Here is a 10,017-nt window from a genome sequence, read left to right on the forward strand (position 1 = left end):
TAATATATATCTACCTCAAATAGTGATCCTAAAATTTCAGTATGACAGGCAACGAAATTCTGTAATAATTATTATAGCTAAACTATTTGTTTCAATAACTAAAATTTTTAAAATGAGTTCCAAAATGTTGTAATTTTTCCCTATTTTTTTTATCGACATAATTTCATTTTCATCATTTAACTTTTAAAACAAGTGACTATATTTTAGATGATAAGAGATAGTTATAATTGTTGAATCAAACATTAACGGTTAAAATTTCCATAGTTTCATAATAATTGATATATATACACACACGACATTAACTTTAAAAACAATTATATATCTATATTTACATGCGCGTGACTATGTAATTGTGATTGTAAAAGTAGCAAAACATTATTATATGTATACATACACAAACAGAATTGTAGCCAAGAAAACTTATGTTACAAGAGTTGTGTATTATTGTTTTGTATAAATAATTATAAATATTTTTTCACATAAAACTTCAATTATAAATTAATACATTAAATAACTTACTATAAATTAATAAGAATGAAATATAGGCGGTTATTTTTGTACGTTAGTTTTTTCTTTTTTTACTTTTAATGTAGTACCGCTATGTTTTATAACATTTTGTTGATTTAAATTCACACAAAAGTTCAATTTATATTAAATTACAAAAATTTCGTCAAATCATTTAAATCAACTGTGTACATTAAATTGAAATAAGACAAAAATGGCGCAGGAAGTTGAAGTCTTCAAATTTATCATAAATTGTTAAAATGTACGTGACTCATAAATTAATCACTGTTTCAAGCAATTGTTTTTTATATATATATATTTCTATGACAATTTAATTTTTTTATTATTTTATTTATCTCTCTTTTGTTATGTTATATTATTTATTATAATTTTTCATTTTTAAACTTTCTTTCAAATTTTTCTTCCAAAATAATTACCATGAAATTATAAAAATTTTTAATGTGTACTAAGTTTACATGCTAAAAATTTAATAAATAATAATTTTAAAATTATAAATATTTATTATTAATAATATATAAATGTTATAATATTTTATTATTATATATTTTTAAAATATACATAAATATAAATTATAAATTACTGCTATTGCTACAATGTTGTTTCAGTCACAGTGACGTGACGTTTAATGTTTGACACAGTAGAGCTGATGGCTATATATGGTCATAACATGCATGCTTATATACACAGCTACTATTTGACCGTCTCCTAAATTAACTATGGGTCATTGCTGTCTTTGAATGATAACGTTGGATCCTTCATTCAAGGAACGCACACGTGAGAGAGACATATGTTTGCTTCAGTTGTGTTCTTCATGGTATGATATTCAAACCTCCCACAATATATCCAATTCGTAAGAGACAAGTGGGGTTTTACGTTATGATCTTATAGTTTTAAATACAATTACTTTTCTTGATTTCATTTACTTGTACAACGTAATTTATCCAAAACATTTCGATAACAAAATTACTGTGATAAATTCATGAGTGATAACTTGGTAAATTTCCATGAATCAAATTGTTTATAGCTTTAGAAAATTGAAACAATATTAATGATTTTTTGTCTCCTTAAGTAAAATGAGAGAAAACATTAATAGGAAACTTTAATATACTTTTCTTAAATAATAACACGTTTCTCTAAATGACTTAAATTATTTAACAAACATTAGAAAATGAAAAAAAAAATGATGAGATAGATAATATTAGAGATAATTGTAAAGAGTGGAGGGTTTGTCATGTGGGAAGAGGTCAAAAATAGAGAATCTGAAAGGTCAAATCAAAGAGGGGTTAATTGGATCCATGTGTGGCTCTGCTCTGAGGAAGTGGGTCTTGTCTGAAACAAAGAAAGAAAGAAAGAGAAAGATGGGTTACTTCACTTTTATCTTTCGCTGCAAAAAACAATAAATGGATGTCTCTGAACCTATTCGGACTGTCATGTCACTTACTCGCTTGCCAATTGCATCACTGCCACACCCAATCCCATAACCCCAATGCTCTCTTGCCTTATTCTTCAAATTACATACATTCATCTTTTATCTTATAATTAAGTTAATTCCTATAAGTATTTGTTTTCATAAGATTTTGCGTCAATAGTCCATCATTTGACTGTGAATAAGAAATTATGTAAAACTTTCCTTTCCTCGGGTAAATAACAGATTTAATTAAAAAAATATCATTTTTTTATTTCATCTATTTATTTATATCCCTTATTTAGACCCTATTTAATTCTTTTTACTTCATTTTAAAAAAATAAAAATATGTTATTTATTTTAATTATTATGTTCTTTTATCTAACTAAATAAGTGCATGTTTAGATGTAATTAAAAAAAAAAACAGGAGTGAAAGTTTTATTTTTCAAAATGTATATAAACCAAAAATAGGTGAAGAAAAAAATATTTTCCTGATTTATTAAATAGAGAAAATAAATGTACGTGGGACTTGTAGATTTTATCTTTAAATGCAGTGAAAATGAAAAAACAATAAAAAAAAAATGACAAAGTTGTTTATTTATTTATTGTACTAAAATACTATTCTATTATATAAAAAATTATAAGAACTTTGACGCACAAACTAGATGGAGCTTACGACGCACATCTCATTTAAAGTGTATATTACTCTTCGAAAATTAATGTTATAAGTCTCGCTCACAAAATATCTGGACTTTTATATGCATATAATTAATAAGAATTGGTATCTTCTTGTTCTTGTTGTTAATGCATGGTTGTTTTTGTAAGATCAATTTTTGATTACTTTGCTATGGTGGGCATTTTAGTTACTTCTCTTTTTGGAACTATGTTGAACGTAATGTAAAAAGAGTAATGTTATTTGTGCTTAAATTTTTCATAACACTTTTTTTTATAATTACTTTTTTTTTATCATATTATTTATAATATCTCTCTCTCTCTCTCTCTTTATTGTAAAATATGTTATATTACTTTTGAGTATTAATAACATTTTTCATGTAAAAAACAAACAAACATTGAATTCCAACTGTTTACAATGAACATGGTCTTTGCTCATAGCTTTTATTCAATAAATAAATAAATTATTATTATTATTATAAATAGCACAAATTTATATTAATAGATTACTATATTATACTAAAAAATCATTTAAAAATGGAAAAATACATAAATAATTGGTGCATAAAATATTAGCATCAAAGAAAAACATCCTCCTATCCACAATACGCGTAGCATTGTTATAGTTAAATGTGTAAATAGTTAGTCAAGCCAAATATTTAAAGTTTAAGCTTGATTTATATATATATATATATATATTCATTTATTTGAATAATTTAACTTTAAAACTTGAGTTTGATATGATTAATAATTTTGAAGTTTAAATTTGACTCATTAACTGATTATACATTTTTTATATTAATTTAGTATTTAATAAAAAAGTTATACTAAAAAGTAAATTAAAATGGTAACACAATATAATTTCATTTATATGAAGATGTGTTAAGTTAAAAATAAAAAAATTGAAAATAATTTTTTTAATTATGTTTACTTACAAAAAATATAAGATCAAAAATTAAAAGTAAATAAATTATATACACATAATACAATGATAGTAATAAATAAAATTATAATTATCTTAATATACATATATATATATATATATATGACAATTTTTCATAGTTATTAAGTTTGCAAAACTTAAGCATACATGTTTAAATAATTAATTTAAATTTTAAATTATTTATTTATTTATTTAAATAAAATTCCCTAAATATTTAACTAGTCAAATTCAAATAATTTACAATAACTTAAGGGAATGAGATAAAGGTTAAGGGGTGCTAGAATGGCAAGGGATCAGTTGAAGAGATCTCGTAGAAAAGATTAATTGCCTGGTTATGTATGCTCACAGCCTTTCTCAAGGGAAGTATGAATATTTATATTTACTCTCTCCTGCTTGCTTGTTGCCCTTCCATAATGACGATTCTCTTACATTTTGTCAAGAGTTGTTTCTACTCTTTGCTTGCTTTTTATCTTAATTTCCCCACATTGACATTTTCTAAGGATTTGAACCAATAATGTGTTTTTTTTTTTTCCTTTTGAAATAAATTGACAATATAGTGGAAAGCATTTAAGGGATAGATAATACTTTGGTCCTTTATAATTGTGTGTAGTACATATACACTTTTAATCATTGTGTTAAAAAATAGAAAGGGAAGTCATGGATAGTTAAAAAAAAAAAAGTTAGCCTCCTTTCTCAATTAACATTGATGATGGTGAGATAGGAAAAGAAGAATTTGTCAAAACCGATTAGCCGGTTTTATCAAATTAAGTTAAAAAAATAATATAAACAAAATTGTTTATATGTGGGATACAGAATACAAATTTAAACTCATTTTATACTAAAATAAATTGAGTTCAATAAACAAAAAGGTTCAAATAAATAAAAAAAGATTTGTAATTAATTCATAATTAAAATTTGTCTCTGAAAGCCCTATAATCCTTTTTTGGTACGAACTTAATTGAATTTAGTTAATTTTGTCTGCTCCAAGAAAAAGTGAGGAGTGATATTGATATGGTGATGGTGGAATTCATAGCACTAAATTAAGTGGTGATGACTAAATAAAAAAGATGATTGATTTCTTGTTCTATCCAAATTTATCTCACGCTCAGTAGGCCATATGACATTATACAAGACATGCAAGATATAACAAAGTGCTATTCTATTCTAATAAGCTTTGGTTACAATATATTACGTACCATACATTACCAGATATGGAAAATTATTCTTAAAGGCACACCGGTATGCCCTACCCATCTTTGAAAGTGGAAACAATTGTGCTCAAACCCAAAAGCAATCAGAGCATTGCTCCTTAGCTATGACCGTACAAGAAAGTGGGCATTGATCCTGACACCCACAATATAGACTACAACATTCATTCCCTGAATCAGAAACACCCAAACATTGAGTTGATTTGCTTTTGTCATACTAGTGTAAGCTGAATGAGCCACATCATGCACATTATTTTGGAAAACCTTAAGATATTGTATACGTGAGTTTGTTCTCTTATATTACTTTTATTAAGATATTTTAAATTAATGTGGCACTTTAAATTCACACTTAATTTGAATAATATGTTGATTTACATCTACTCTAGGCATTAGAGCTGGACATTGTAATGTACGTCATATATATTGTTTAGCTCATTTTTGCAGTTAGGTTATCTGCTGTATTACGTTAATGATAGTGTGTTTTTCTACAAAAGAATATTAGAGAGGGAGGAAAGTGTACCTATTTTAAGATCAAGACAGATAACCCAGCCTGAATAAGGGTTCACTGACAGCACAAATAACCCACCGAAAGAACATTCCAAATTCTAACGAAAGTGATGCAGTTGTCATAGACGAGAGGCTGCATTGACAATAAAATTGCACCAATGTGTCTTATATTGCCAAGAAAAGTATACCCAAAAAAATCTAACCTCCAAATCCTTTGTTAAACCTATTGTTTGGGATGCCTATATAGCTTTTTTATTTTTGTCAAGCATGGTTTCAGGTACATAGTTATGTTGTAAAGTTGTACTTTTGTTTTCTAAGTTAACAAACTGAATTTAATTTGTCTTTTAACATATTATTTACAACCAAACCAAGCTAACATAAACTAAAATATTCTCTTATCTATAACAATGATTCTTTTAACCTAACTGACTTTTCTTCATATATTAAAGGCTCAAACAATACTATTTAACATCTGATCTGAGTGTGTATAATAAATAAATAAAAAGAGAGTAAAAAAAGGTTTACTAATAAATAAAAATAAAAATAACAGGGGATATATTGTTCAGATTTTCCCCCAGCCGTAATTTGAGACGAAGGTTTTTAACAAGTTTTATTGTTTAAATTGCGTAAATTATAATAAAATGAAATGTGATAGAATAATTAAATTTCATTTCATTTAATTTTCTTTTTCTAACTCTTAAATTGTGGGATTAATATGGGATGTGATTATTATTTTTTGTTATTATATTTATCAACATACTATTTTATCCCTTTTTAATCTAAAATCTCACGTGTGATCTTCCTTCTTCACCAGCTGAGTGCATGCATCCATTAATGGGTGTAGACGTTCTTTCCCCTAATTTTCTTCCTATTTGAAAGTAAAATTGATGTCAATTATTTGAGAAGAATCTTTCACAAATGGTCCAAGTTGCTAGCTAGTCTTAGTCAGTCTAGTTGTCTTACAACATTGCATGTGTCCTCGTTTTTTGTTAGTTGCGTTCTTTACAAAAATAATGCAGTAAAGCAGTAATCCAAATAAGAAAGAGATTCATTTATAATAGTAAATTTTAGCTACTTTTTTTTTCCTTTCTAACTGATAGCTGAAGATTTTTTCTTCACAAAAAGAGTATTGAAATAAATACTTATTTTACGCTATAAATATCATATTATTGATTTCTAAATAAATTAAATATTTATTGGTGTATAACTTCTCTAATCAATATTTTTATATAAAATTTTAACAAGTTTTATTGGTGTATAACTTCTCTAATCAATATCTCCTAAGAACAAAATCTGAGTTTTCATACCACTAGAGAAGTTAGATGATCAAGACGTTTGCAACATTCATAGTAGTTAAGAACATCAAATAACAGAGAATATTTAACAAAACAATTCACGCAAGCAATCCAAAATTTTGGTTGTCTTATAACATTTCATAATATGCAATTTTAGATTCAACTGAATGGGTAATTTCACTTATCTGGAATTTACAATAGGCTGAACCCACTACTGTATAATAATCAAGAGTTAACTAAATATCATTATTTGACAAAAATACTTAAGCTCCTAATTCTCAACAATATTTTAAGATTAATTCATTTAAATTCGTCAGTTCTTGATTTAGAACAAAGATATCTTTACTCAAATTTCTACGTCAAGAATGAAGTAACAAGGGAGACAGCCAATCGTACACAACAAAATTATAAAGGAGATCTCAATAATGAAACCAAAATTCTCAACAATAAATTAAGATTAATTAATCTAAATTCAGGAATTTTGATTCAGAACAAATACCTAAAACACATCTTACACAAGAGATATCTTCACTCATGATCATACATTTTTAAGTCAAGAATGAATGTAATAAGGGAAAATTTCAATCAAACACAAAAGAAAATTATAAAGGATATCTAAAAAGTTAAACTAAAATTCCTTTCAACTTAATTTAAATTGATCACAAATACTTAAATTTTCAACGAAAAATCATACACAAATATCACAAAGGAAGCAGAGTATACATAAGAGAGAAAAAGAAGATGATAATTAAAATAGAAAAGAGAAGATAAACTTCTTATGCAATATTCAAAACTAAACATATAATACAAGAGTCTAACAGTATGTTTGTTTTTCTTTTTAAAAACACATTTTTCTCTTATTAAAAAAAAATAATGCAAATGTTTTATTTTATTTTATTTTTAAAAATAAAAAACTTTTTTTATAATAGAAATTAAACATGCTTCAAATCTCCTGAAAATACCTCTATATTGACTTTCAAACCCAAATTATATTATTTTATTGAGTTCTAAACTTATTAATAAGGCTTAAAACTAGTCATCAATGTTTATGAGAGTTGGAAAAAAAAAAGTCGACAAAATCATTCACATTAAAAAACTAAAATCTAAATGTTAATATTTTAAAAGAAAGTGTCATTTTTCAAAATAAAATAATATAATATAATTTAGGCATATCTAAAAGAAATGTATAGTTTATTCTTTTATTTACAGGAAAAGTCCAATTAGCACTAGAAATAAAAGGTACACACTCAATGTCACTCATCATATGTTTCCCTTTTTCCTCCACTGTACATATTGACTTTGTGATCGGCTCTTTATTCAAAATATGGACTGTATCAAAGAATTCTTGCTTATTTTCTCTGTCATTTGAAATACTTCGGTGTATCATATAGAAGAGAAGAAAAAATCAGAGTAAAAAAATAGAAAAAAGAAAAGAAAGGAAGAAAAAAAAAAAAAGATTATTATTATTTATATTATTTGAAACTGATAAAAATAAAAAAGCAAGAAGAACAAAAAATAATCACATTCATGAGATAAAGCATTACAATGTGTATAAGTGACGTATTAAATGAGATAACCTTTTTCGTATGGGAGTGAGGGGAACAATGGTTAATATTAAAATAAGCCATGTAAGTTTTTTAATCACATAATTTTTTTAAGTGATCATGCAATTTTATAAATTTTTTAATTTTAATTATTTATGTATAATTATAAAGTTCAAATTTACTTCTCCCACTCTTGTATAGAAAGGATTTTATCACTGGATGATGCATCCACTCTCTATATAACACTGATGAAAGGCACTCAGAATACAGCAACAGTTTGTGAACATTACCTGGGCAAATGATGTCAAAAGAAGTTGTATGAATGGGGAGCATGTGTTTACTACTGAGAACCACAGATTACAAAACAGAATGTGAAAAATCAGTGGTCCTAGAGATGGAATCGCTTAAGGCTGCCTCAAGTACTTTGGTACTACAACAATCAAAGAGGGCTTATGCCACATCTTAACGCGAAAATAGAAATGTGGTCCATGCTGCTGAGAACTAACAAATGTCAGACATTAAGGTACTACTACCACAATCCAGTGCTTCTGTAAGAATAGCAAAATGTACTTTTAACAATAAGTAATAACCATCCACCTCAATAAGCATCAATTTCACTCACATGTGTTTCAATCAGATTATTGTTTTTTCACAAGATATAATTAAATTATAAAAATCTTCCGGTATTTGGTAACTGTTTTGACTTTTGTAGGCTACCCAGTTGCACTGAAATATGAATAAGAAATACCAAATCCAAGTAAGGGGCTGGCATAAATTTTAAAATAATCAAAAGCAAAATCAAAACAGAAGTTATGAGACTAACAACATACCCAGCAAAATTTGTCTGGATCAAGTAAATAAACCAGGTTTGTGTCAAAGTCGATGGTTTTCTTTTTTCTAAAAAGAAAATGTTATCCATTGATCGAAATCAGTGGCTAATCAGTGTGTTTTCAGTTTTTGCAATGGAATCATACATGTGTTTTATTTCCAGATTCAGAGATATAGTTTTCTACATGATTGATATGTATCCATAAAGAAACTCGAGAAGGGAATTGAAAAAGATATACCACTAATGAAGTCTCATCAGCCCCTAGAGAACATGCAATGCTTAGCGCTCGAGGCAGATTTTCAAATCTTCCATTGTATGGGACAAAAATGGTATATGGTAATGGATGAGTAATTCTAGCAATGCTATTACTAACAACAGATAAAGTCATTGATCCAAATTGTTGTTGAAGGCAGAGGTAATGATAAATACATTAATGGATCAAATGTCACTGAGAACTTTCTACAAATAGGACAAACCAATGTTGGTTTATATTGACCCTGCATAAAATAATGAATATGATCCATAAGGCCAAAAAGCTACCATCAAGAAGAAAAAGATCTTGTAACGGATGAAGTAATAAAAAAGTTTCAGTTATTTTACAGATGACTATAATTACTCAGCAATTTAAATGAGCCAAACTTATGAAAATAACCTTGTAGTTTCTTTATTAAAAAAAAAAAATCTAATCGGAAACTAAGCAACACTGGGGAAACACGCAACATTTTCTTCTTTACCTTTTTTCTGTCACAAGTCAAGTTTATCACGGCCTTTTCCTATCACAAAGCTATTGAGATAAATCTCAGTTTTATCCCCTATTCATTTGTAATACTCACATTTTATAATAAGATAAACATATGCCGCAATGTAAATTTAAAACCGAGAGTAATTTGGACATCCTAATTATATTCAGTAGTTCAAAATTTTACAAAAAAAAATTCTACCTAATTTTAGAACAAATAAATTCTATCTAGTGGAGGCAGACTTGTACTGTCTTTAGAATCAATTTTAGAGATAATATTAAGTTCACTCAAACAAATGTATTTTGTTTTGTTTCTGATTTTGGTTTTGTTGTTTTACGGTCTTAAACTC

Source organism: Abrus precatorius, unplaced genomic scaffold, assembly GCF_003935025.1.
Source record: "Abrus precatorius isolate BTA unplaced genomic scaffold, Abrus_2018 Scaffold2, whole genome shotgun sequence".
Lineage (NCBI taxonomy): Eukaryota > Viridiplantae > Streptophyta > Magnoliopsida > Fabales > Fabaceae > Abrus > Abrus precatorius.